This window comes from Elaeis guineensis, chromosome 8, assembly GCF_000442705.2.
Source record: "Elaeis guineensis isolate ETL-2024a chromosome 8, EG11, whole genome shotgun sequence".
Classification (NCBI taxonomy): Eukaryota; Viridiplantae; Streptophyta; class Magnoliopsida; order Arecales; family Arecaceae; genus Elaeis; species Elaeis guineensis.
Window position 1 is genome coordinate 28,748,520 of NC_026000.2, and position 9,066 is coordinate 28,757,585.

A 9,066-nucleotide genomic window follows, 5' to 3' on the forward strand; every position below is an offset into this window, starting at 1 on the left:
TCATTGAATTTTTGAATTGGTTCAATTTAGATTCTAGCTGTAATTTTTATTGACTTGTTGTGATGGAATTGTCATTTGATGTCATGTGATCGTTTATGTTGCCTCCTAAATTGATATGAAAAAAAGATTGTAGGTTTCATTCCCCCTTTTCTCCTGTCTTCCATCTTGAGTTTTATTCTAACTCTATTCCTCCTCTCATCTGGTGATTGGATATTGGTAGTGGTGTCAAGGCAATAAGTAAGAGCGATAAAAAGAGAGAAAAATTTGAAAACATAGTAAGTAGGAGAGTTGGAAGGTCTTTAAATGAGTTCTCACTCTCTAACATGGAGCCCATCAAGAGCTATGAGACGTAGATTGGTGCAAGTGAGATCTTATGCCTAGAATGCGGACTTCGTAGATTTATGACAAACCTAAACAAAACTTTAGAGGTTATCCAAATTATCAAGTAAGCATAACTAGTTTCTTGGGTAGATATTTCTAATTATCTGATGATCAATTATGTTGTTATGGATTTGATAAAGGGTTCATCCAAACTATTAGGTTGTTTATCTTATGCATTTTATTATATACAAATTAGTTGGAGGTCTCATCAACTCATCTTTTTATCTTCCTAGTTTATATCTTTGTATGCAAGTGTGTCTCCGTTTATCCATGTTGTTTGTTTGTTATGCTGCTATGAGGGCATCTTGATCGCTGTTGTAGTGGTCAAGAATAAAAACCAACTCAAACTATATAGATAGGATGAGTAGGATCATTTCCACGGGGATCTAGGGCGATTATCTTTTTCTTTTAAGAAGAAATAAAAAGAGAATTGATTGTAGAAGGATTAACAAGAAATAGAATAGAAAAAAAATCAAAAATATAAATTAAATTATGAAAAAAAATAATTCAGAGAAATAATCCAAAATTTTGAATCCACCATGCAAAGAGATTTATTTTTTCTTTTTTTCTATATTATAATATTTTAATTCTTGTAATTATGGTATTAGTATAGTTTATCTCTAAGGGATACAAACTGTATCAGTAGATCAAACTCGTCCTGTTGGATATAAACTATCTAAATTCAATTACAAGATCTAAGATTCAATCTAACATACCACGATCTATCTCTTCAAAGTACGTACCGTATCCAGGGATCACGGCACGTCAATAGAGGGTATAGGTCGTGTAGGCTAGATTAATACTCAAAAAAAATAAAAAATATGAAATAAAAGTATAATTTTATTGTATAAAAATTAAATATGAAAAGAAGAAAATAAAAACCCATTTACAGGCTTCATCATATTTTAGATTGAAGGGATTTAGTCACGCATCATGCTCTCTAGCTCCATAATCTCCTAATATTTGATCCCTAAAGCTCTTTGAATTTTTTTTCTATTTTTTCTTCTTTTTTTCTAATTTTTTCTCTCCAAAACTTATTCCCGGATTCCTATTTATAGATAATTTTTTCATATTTTTTGATCACAAAAGGAGTCCTAAAACCTTAGAAAATTATTAATCTTCTAAGAATTTTTTGGCCGTCGGATCAAGCTTGGACTGCCTAGATCAGCTCAAAAATCAGAGTTATAATCCTTATCAGGGTCAGATCAAATGTCAGCCGTCCGATTTGGTTCTGATGAAGTTCTGGCTGTCGGATCGTGCAAAAGAATCCTTAACATAGTCGGGAGCGATAACAGCCTTGGATCGCATGATGGATTGCTTCTGAGCCGTCGGATCGCGCAAAAGAGTCCTATTCAAAGTCGGCAATGAGTCTGAACCATCGGATCTGAGTTGGATTAAATCTCAGCTATTGGATCGCACCCAGATCTTTCTCTCACTGTGAGCCGCACCTATGGACTGCATAACTATTCCTGTGGACGGCCCTGGCTCTGTGGACCGACCGACCGTCCACCGTGCACCAGAGGTAATATTTTTTATTTTTTTAGTATTTTAGCTCTATTTTGCTTCGATTTTATCTGAAAAATTAAAAAAAATATACATTAAATTTTTAAAAATTTCTCTTCATTTTGGTGCTTAAATTGCTCAATTAAATTAACATCTATTTTTTTATAAATATATCTATTTTATATTTTTTTAAAATCACTTATTTTTTTAAAAAAATTAATAAATTCATGAAATTAGGATTTTTAAGAAGATGTTAGCACCATAAATACCAAAAATATCTTCAATAAATATAAAAATATACACTTATCATACTCCCTAACTTGAACTTTGCTCTCCTCGAGTAAAGAAAGAATTTAGATTTAAGTACCATTTAACTTAAATCTCAAATTTTATCAAATAATTTTAAAAAGGCCACTGATGTTCAGTAGAGTGTAAATGAGGTATGTCATTGGGGTATTAATACTAGTCAATATAAGAGTTAAACTAAGAACACTAAACTTTTCTGAACTTTTCTAAATTATCGCTACTTTATCTCAAATTATTAAACTTCATATGGACAAGTATATTGTTACTTCTGTCCTTCATTTATTGATTGATTTTTTTTTTTTAACATTGTACTGCTATTGAGTGTCTTAACCCTTTAAGCTTTCTGTTTGACCCACGTAGCGAGTTTTCATCAATGACTCCCAAACCAGATGGCTTTAGGGCACTAGGTATAAAATACCCTTGAACTTACTTGCTTGAATTAAACAGTACGAGTTAAAACTAACTTTACAATAAAGCTTCTTTGCCTTTCATACCTTTTGACGCGAAACTCAATGCTTGCTTAGGCAAAGAGGTCGGTTACTCAGCATGAAGTACTTGAAATTTTTTTTTTAATATATGAATAAATGTATAGTTACCTTACACAAGTCCATAAGAAGTAAACTCTTCTTTGATACTAGTAAAAAAATTTAAAAATATTAAAAAAAATTATTTAAGTTCTAAACTTAACTCTTTATTGAGTTTTCTTAATACTTGATCCCTCGATATCTCACAACTCTCTAGTCTGTACATCAATTTTCTTTTAAAATATGCTTGGTTTAACTCAATTCTTAAATGTAATCTGATGCTTAAATGCTAAATACTAACTTACTTGAGGACTTTTGAATATATATATATATATATATTTAAATATTTTAAAAATATTTTTTTCCCAACTTAATCGACATTGTTCTCAATGGAGTAGAAAAATAAAAGTGCATAAAAAGAGTAAGAAAAAGGAGGGATGTCACCAGATCCAGAAGCTTTTTTCAAAATTGGTGCTTCCCTATCTTAGCCAATATTGCCTTCAAATCCATACAAAGCAAGCCTTGATTAACCTGAACATAATGCAAAAGAAAATAAAAGCAAAAACTGAAAACTGGGTTGCCTCCCAGAAAGCGCTAAGTTTAACGTCTTCAGCAGACGCTAAAAGAGTGCCTATCCTATTCCTGTCCGAATCTTAATATGAGTCTGTAATTCTCTACATAATTCAGGCTCTTTCTCAAGGTATTTTCTATTTGGGACCATTATATGACTCATTCTCCTGATAACTAACAATTCTTCCTTTATAATTAGATCTAGGTATAACTTAAGTACTAGTCAGGATTTTAAGAGATCTAGATCTATATACTCGATGTGCTGAGGAAGTATTTCTGGATTTCCTATTATTGCCTCTTCCTTTTTAAGCAGAGATTCAACCAGTGTCATGAGGGGTTCAACAATTATTTTGGGTTTAGTTGAGTGTAATGGTCACTAGGTGTGGATACCTCATTATTATCAACTTCGAATATCTCCTCCAGTTCCTCAGACCTGAATGTTCTCAACTGATTGAACTGGTCTTTAAGTTCTAGACCATTCTGAGCTCTAGGGTCATCCCCGGCAACGGTGCCAAAATTTGATCACTCTAGCTCCATAATCTCCTAATATTTGATCCCTAAAGCTCTTTGAAATTTTTCTCTATTTTTTTCTTGCTTTTTCTCTTTCACTTACAGCCGTGGCTAATTGACCTAATTGCATCTCTAAATGGGTAATAGCCTGGGTGTTGAAAGTTAGAAGCTAGCCTGGGTCTGCATGAAGTTGTTTAGTGTAGTGTTGGTGCTAGCAGATGATTTTGCTAGGATTTTCAGACTCTTTTCTAGTGAGTTAAGCTTTTGATCATAGCTGAAACCTGATGGGGTATTTGATGATTGAGTGGGTCTGGGGTTGATTGAGTGAAAGCAGGTCTAATTGAGTTTAGCCCTTGTGACCAAGAAAAATTGGGATGGTTCCTCCATCCTGGATTGTATGTTGGTGCGTAGGGGTCATTTGTGGGTCTTTGGTAGGCTGTGTTCACCTGTGCTACTTCATTCTCGACTGGACCCATTAAGAAAGGACATCCTTCCATCGTGTGGTCTATGGCATTACACCCATTGCAAGTTGTTGTTGCAACTTGGTTTACTTGGGTATGTTTTTGAGTTCTAGAGCCTCTATCCTACGATCAAAGATGCGAATTTAGCCTCTTCAGCTAGGAAAGGTTGAACTTGATATACACCCCCTCTGGAAGGTGTGTGTCTGTCGGATTCTCTAGTAATCTCTCATTGTAGGCTCTTTTCTGCTAGGTCCTCTAGAAATTGCCAGACTTCTATGGGTTCTTTATTCATGAATTGACCCTGACACATTGATTCTAACATGGTTCTTGAGTTTGGATCTAGTCTTCATAAATAATTTGGCACACCCTCCAATTTCTATTCTATGATGTGGGCATTGACTCAAAAGATTCTTAAAACGATCAAAGCACTTCCAAAAAGACTCACCTGGTAATTGATAAAATTGATTAATTTCATTCCTAAATTTGGCAGTCTTATGGTGTGAAAAAAAATTTTTTAGGAACACTCTAACAAAACCCTCCCATGATGCAATGGATTGATTAGGAAGACTGTATAATCATTTTTTGACACTATCCTTGAGGCAAAATTGATCAACCTAAGTTTTACAGCATCCTCAGTGAGTTGTTGAAGCCACATCGTGGCACATATTTCCTCAAATTCTCTCATAAACATATATGCATCCTCGATTCCGGTGAATTTGGAAAGTATGTTTATGATATGAGATTTAATTTCAAAATTGGCATCAGTTTGTGGCAGTCGAATACATGAGGGTTGGGCTGTCCTAACTGGATGGCAAAGGTCTTTCAAGATCCTAGGTTCATGTTCGGATTCACCCATGGTGGGCTTAAGGTCTACTGGACTCGATGTAAAGTTTGGATCTATTCTCACTAATCGACCAGATAACCTTGTCCACAAAGAAATTTGAAATTTTCAGTTATTTTTAATTTTATTATTATTATTATTATTATTATTATTATTATTATTATTTTTTTATTTTTTTTAAAAAAAAGAGAAAAGAATTCTAAAGATGGGGGCCTAAGAAGTCCTAAATCTAGAGACGATAGAGGAGCATTTTAATTAGGGTTAATATTTGTAAGTTAGTAGTCACGTTACTCAATCAATCCTAGCTAAGAGTAACCCTAGATTTAGACAGCTCCTAACTTGTTAAGGTTGCCTTTGAGCATTCCAGGTAAAAGACTAGCCACTCAACTGGCTAGGTAAGTATAAGGTCAGTGGGGTCCCCCCGTTGCTTTCCTTAGACACCAACTGAGTTGGTCAGGTAAGCGAACGGAACCAATTAAATAACCACTTTCTTTCAGGATGTAGTCCTTGAACCACTTTCCTAGATACCAGTCAAATTGACTAACCCTAACCCGATCTTACTCTTAGGATCCCTTGTCCTATTGAGCTCGAAAGTCCTTAGGGGCCAACATCTAATTAATTTTAAATTAAGGTTTAGGTCAATGCAATATGCAGGATGGTGGTTTGTGGGCCAAGAAAGGGTGATGAAATCCCCACCTTATCTTGTTTAGGTTTGTACCTTAAGATTTTTATGGATTTATGTAATGCAAGAAGAAAAGATGACCAAATTTGATAGTTAGTTAAGAGCAAATTGATTTATTTTATTTTTTAGGTTTTATGATAAAGTATCTAATTTCTTGAGTAGATTATATGGTGTCAATGTAATTTTTTTTTTAAATAATCATGCCTAGATCCCCGACAATGGTGCCAAAATTTGATCGCTGTTGTAGGCAGTCAAGAATAAAAACCAACTCAAACTATATAGATAGGGTGAGTAGGGATCGTTTCCATGGGGATCTAGGGCGATTATCTTTTTCTTTTAAGAAGAAATAAAAAGATAATTGATTGTAGAAGGATTAACAAGAAATAGAATAGCAAAAAAAATTAAAAGTGTAAATTAAATTATGAAAGAAAATAATTCAAAGAAATAATCCAGAAATTTTGAATCCACCATGCAAAGAGATTTATTTTCTTCTTTTTTTCTATATTATAATATTTAATTCTTGTAATTATGGTATTAGTATAGTTTATTTCTAAGGGATACGAACTGTATCAGTAGATCACAACTCGTCCTGTTGGAGTATAAACTATCTAAATTCAATTACAAGATCTAAGATTCAATCTAACATACCACGATCTATCTCTTCAAAGCACGTACCGTATCCAGGGATCACGGCATGTCAATAGAGGGTATAGGTCGTGTAGGCTGGATCAATACCTCAAAAAAAATAAAAAGATATAAATAAAAGTATAATTTTATTGCATAAAAATTAAATATAAAAAGAAGAAAATAAAAATTCATTTACAGGCTTCATCATATTCCTGGATTGAAGGGATTTAGCCACGCATCAAGCTCTCTAGCTCCATAATCTCCTAATATTTGATCCCTAAAGCTCTTTGAATTTTTTTTTATTTTTTTCTTACTTTTCTCTGATTTTTTCCTCCAAAAGCTAATTCCCAGACCTCCTATTTATAGGTAATTTTTTCATATTTTTTTGATCACAAAAGAGTCTTAAAACCTTAGAAAACATATTAATCTTCTAAGAATTTTTCTGACCGTCGGATCAAGCTTGGACCGCCCAGATCAGGTCAAAAATCAGAGTTATAATCCTTATCAGGGTCGGATCAAATGTCAGCCATCCGATCTGGGTTCTGATGAAGTTCTGACCGTCGGATCATGCAAAAGAGTCCTTAACACAATCGGGAACGATAACAACCATTGGATCGCGTGATGGATTGCTTCTAGACCGTCGGATATGCAAAAGAGTCCTATTCAAAGTCGGCAATGAGTCTGAACCGTCATATCGGGTTGGATTAAATCTCAGCCATTGGATGCATCCAGGATCTTTCTCTCGTTGTGAGCCGCCTGTGGACCGCGTAACTATTCCTGTGGACTGTGCCCTGGCTCTGTGGACGACCGACCGGTCCACCGTGCACCGAAGTAATATTTTTTATTTTTTAGGATATTTTAGCTCTGTTTTCACTCCGATTTTTACCTAAAAAATTAAAAAAATATATACATTAAATTTTCAAAAATTTTTCTTCATTTTGGTGCTTAAATTCTCAATTAAATTAACATCTATTTTTTTATAAATATATCTAATTTTATATTTTTTCAAAATCACTTATTTTTTAGAAAAATTCAATAAATTCATAAAATTAGGGTTTTTAAGAAGATGTTAGCACCATAAATTATCAAAAATACCTTCAATAAATATAAAAATATACCACTTATCACATCTGTGCTACTATAGCCTTTTTTTGTCATTATAGCTGAATAACTCTAATAAAGATAAGTTTTTCTATCTCATTTTGCAGATAAAAAAATAATTATGATAATATTTATGCATATTTGTTGGTTGTAAAATGATTTATATTGCAGCTATCTCAAATGGATTGATCCTGAAATTAGGGGTCAAGCAAAAGCAGCTTTTCTTAAAAAAAGAGATGAAACTAGAGACTTGAAAGCAAAGGTGAGAAGATTACCTATAATGATTGGAAGGTATTCAAGAGAAAGTTCAAGTTTGAAAGAGCATATGACAGAAGGAGAGACAATTGGTTTGTTAAAAGAGATAGACATTTTAAAAAGAGATGTAGTAGACATCAAAGAGGAAGCAACAAGGTGAAAGGCTGAATGTGTCATATTGATGAGAGAGCTTGCAACGCATATTCCAAGAGAGAAGCTTTATATTATTGCAATCATACTTTTATAGATTCTACTAACATTGGTGATTATGTTTTGAGTGATTATTATTTTTGTGATTATATAATAATTTTGAAATTGACTTTTGTAACAACTGTATAATGTGAATATATTCTGAGTGATCATGTTTTGAGTGACTGCTAATACATTAGGCTAGTGTAAATAACCTTTATAATGAATATTGTATAGCAATGATGTTGAATATAATGCTTAATATTTGAATCTATGGTATAAGTTCATTGTATATTAAGTTATCCTCAATCAATATTATAAATAACTTGTTTCATATGTGATACCTATATTGAAAAAGAAGTCATGATAACTATAAAATAATAAGCTATGAAACAATGAGTTATGAAACATATTAAATGCCCTACTATTAACAAAGTACTATGTTTTAATGCACTATCAAAGAATGGGCTTTGAAACATATTAAATGCACTACAAGCTATGAATCATGATGAAATAAGAATATAGTATAGCAAAGTAAAATAAGAACCCCTTGATATTCAGTCCTAGTACATCCACATTAAGTGATTTTATATAATGGAATTATATAGCCTTATTGTATCATGTGAAAGCCATGATACATTGTAATGCTTGAGACCCTTGAAATCCTTATATGAAGGCTAAACTTGCTACAGTAATGATTAGGGATGCAGTGATGAGTTTTATTTAGTTTGATTGCACAGTCTCATAGCTTTGAAAACTTGTACTTGAGTGTAGTTTCAAAGCTTTGAAACATTACAAAATCAGTTTTAGAGCTTATCCTACATAAATCTAAAGTCTCCTCCCTTAAGATGACAAGTTGCAAAGCATCATTGCTATAGTCTTTTGTACATGTAAAGCTGAAATATTAAAGCTGAAACTATGCATTTGAACATAAAAATAAGGTCTTTAATTCATATGTATTGAATTCAGTCAATGACCTATTTGATATATGTGCCATTGAACTAAATCTTTAACTAAACGGTTGAAGCTGAAAGATTGTATCACATTTAGGGATGGAATGGGTTGGCTGGATCGGGCCATACCCCTGCCTGAGCTCGGTCCGAAATAAGTTTTTGG

The 9,066-nt window shown here is 33.0% G+C and overlaps 1 non-coding gene across 1 annotated transcript; it reads left to right on the forward strand.

Moving 5' to 3' along the window:
- Positions 1-4,633: 4,633 nt before the first annotated feature.
- LOC140851399 (small nucleolar RNA R71) lies at positions 4,634-4,740 on the forward strand. Its single transcript, XR_012134151.1, has one exon. It is a non-coding gene; the product is annotated as a small nucleolar RNA R71 (small nucleolar RNA).
- The last annotated feature ends 4,326 nt before the right edge of the window (positions 4,741-9,066 follow it).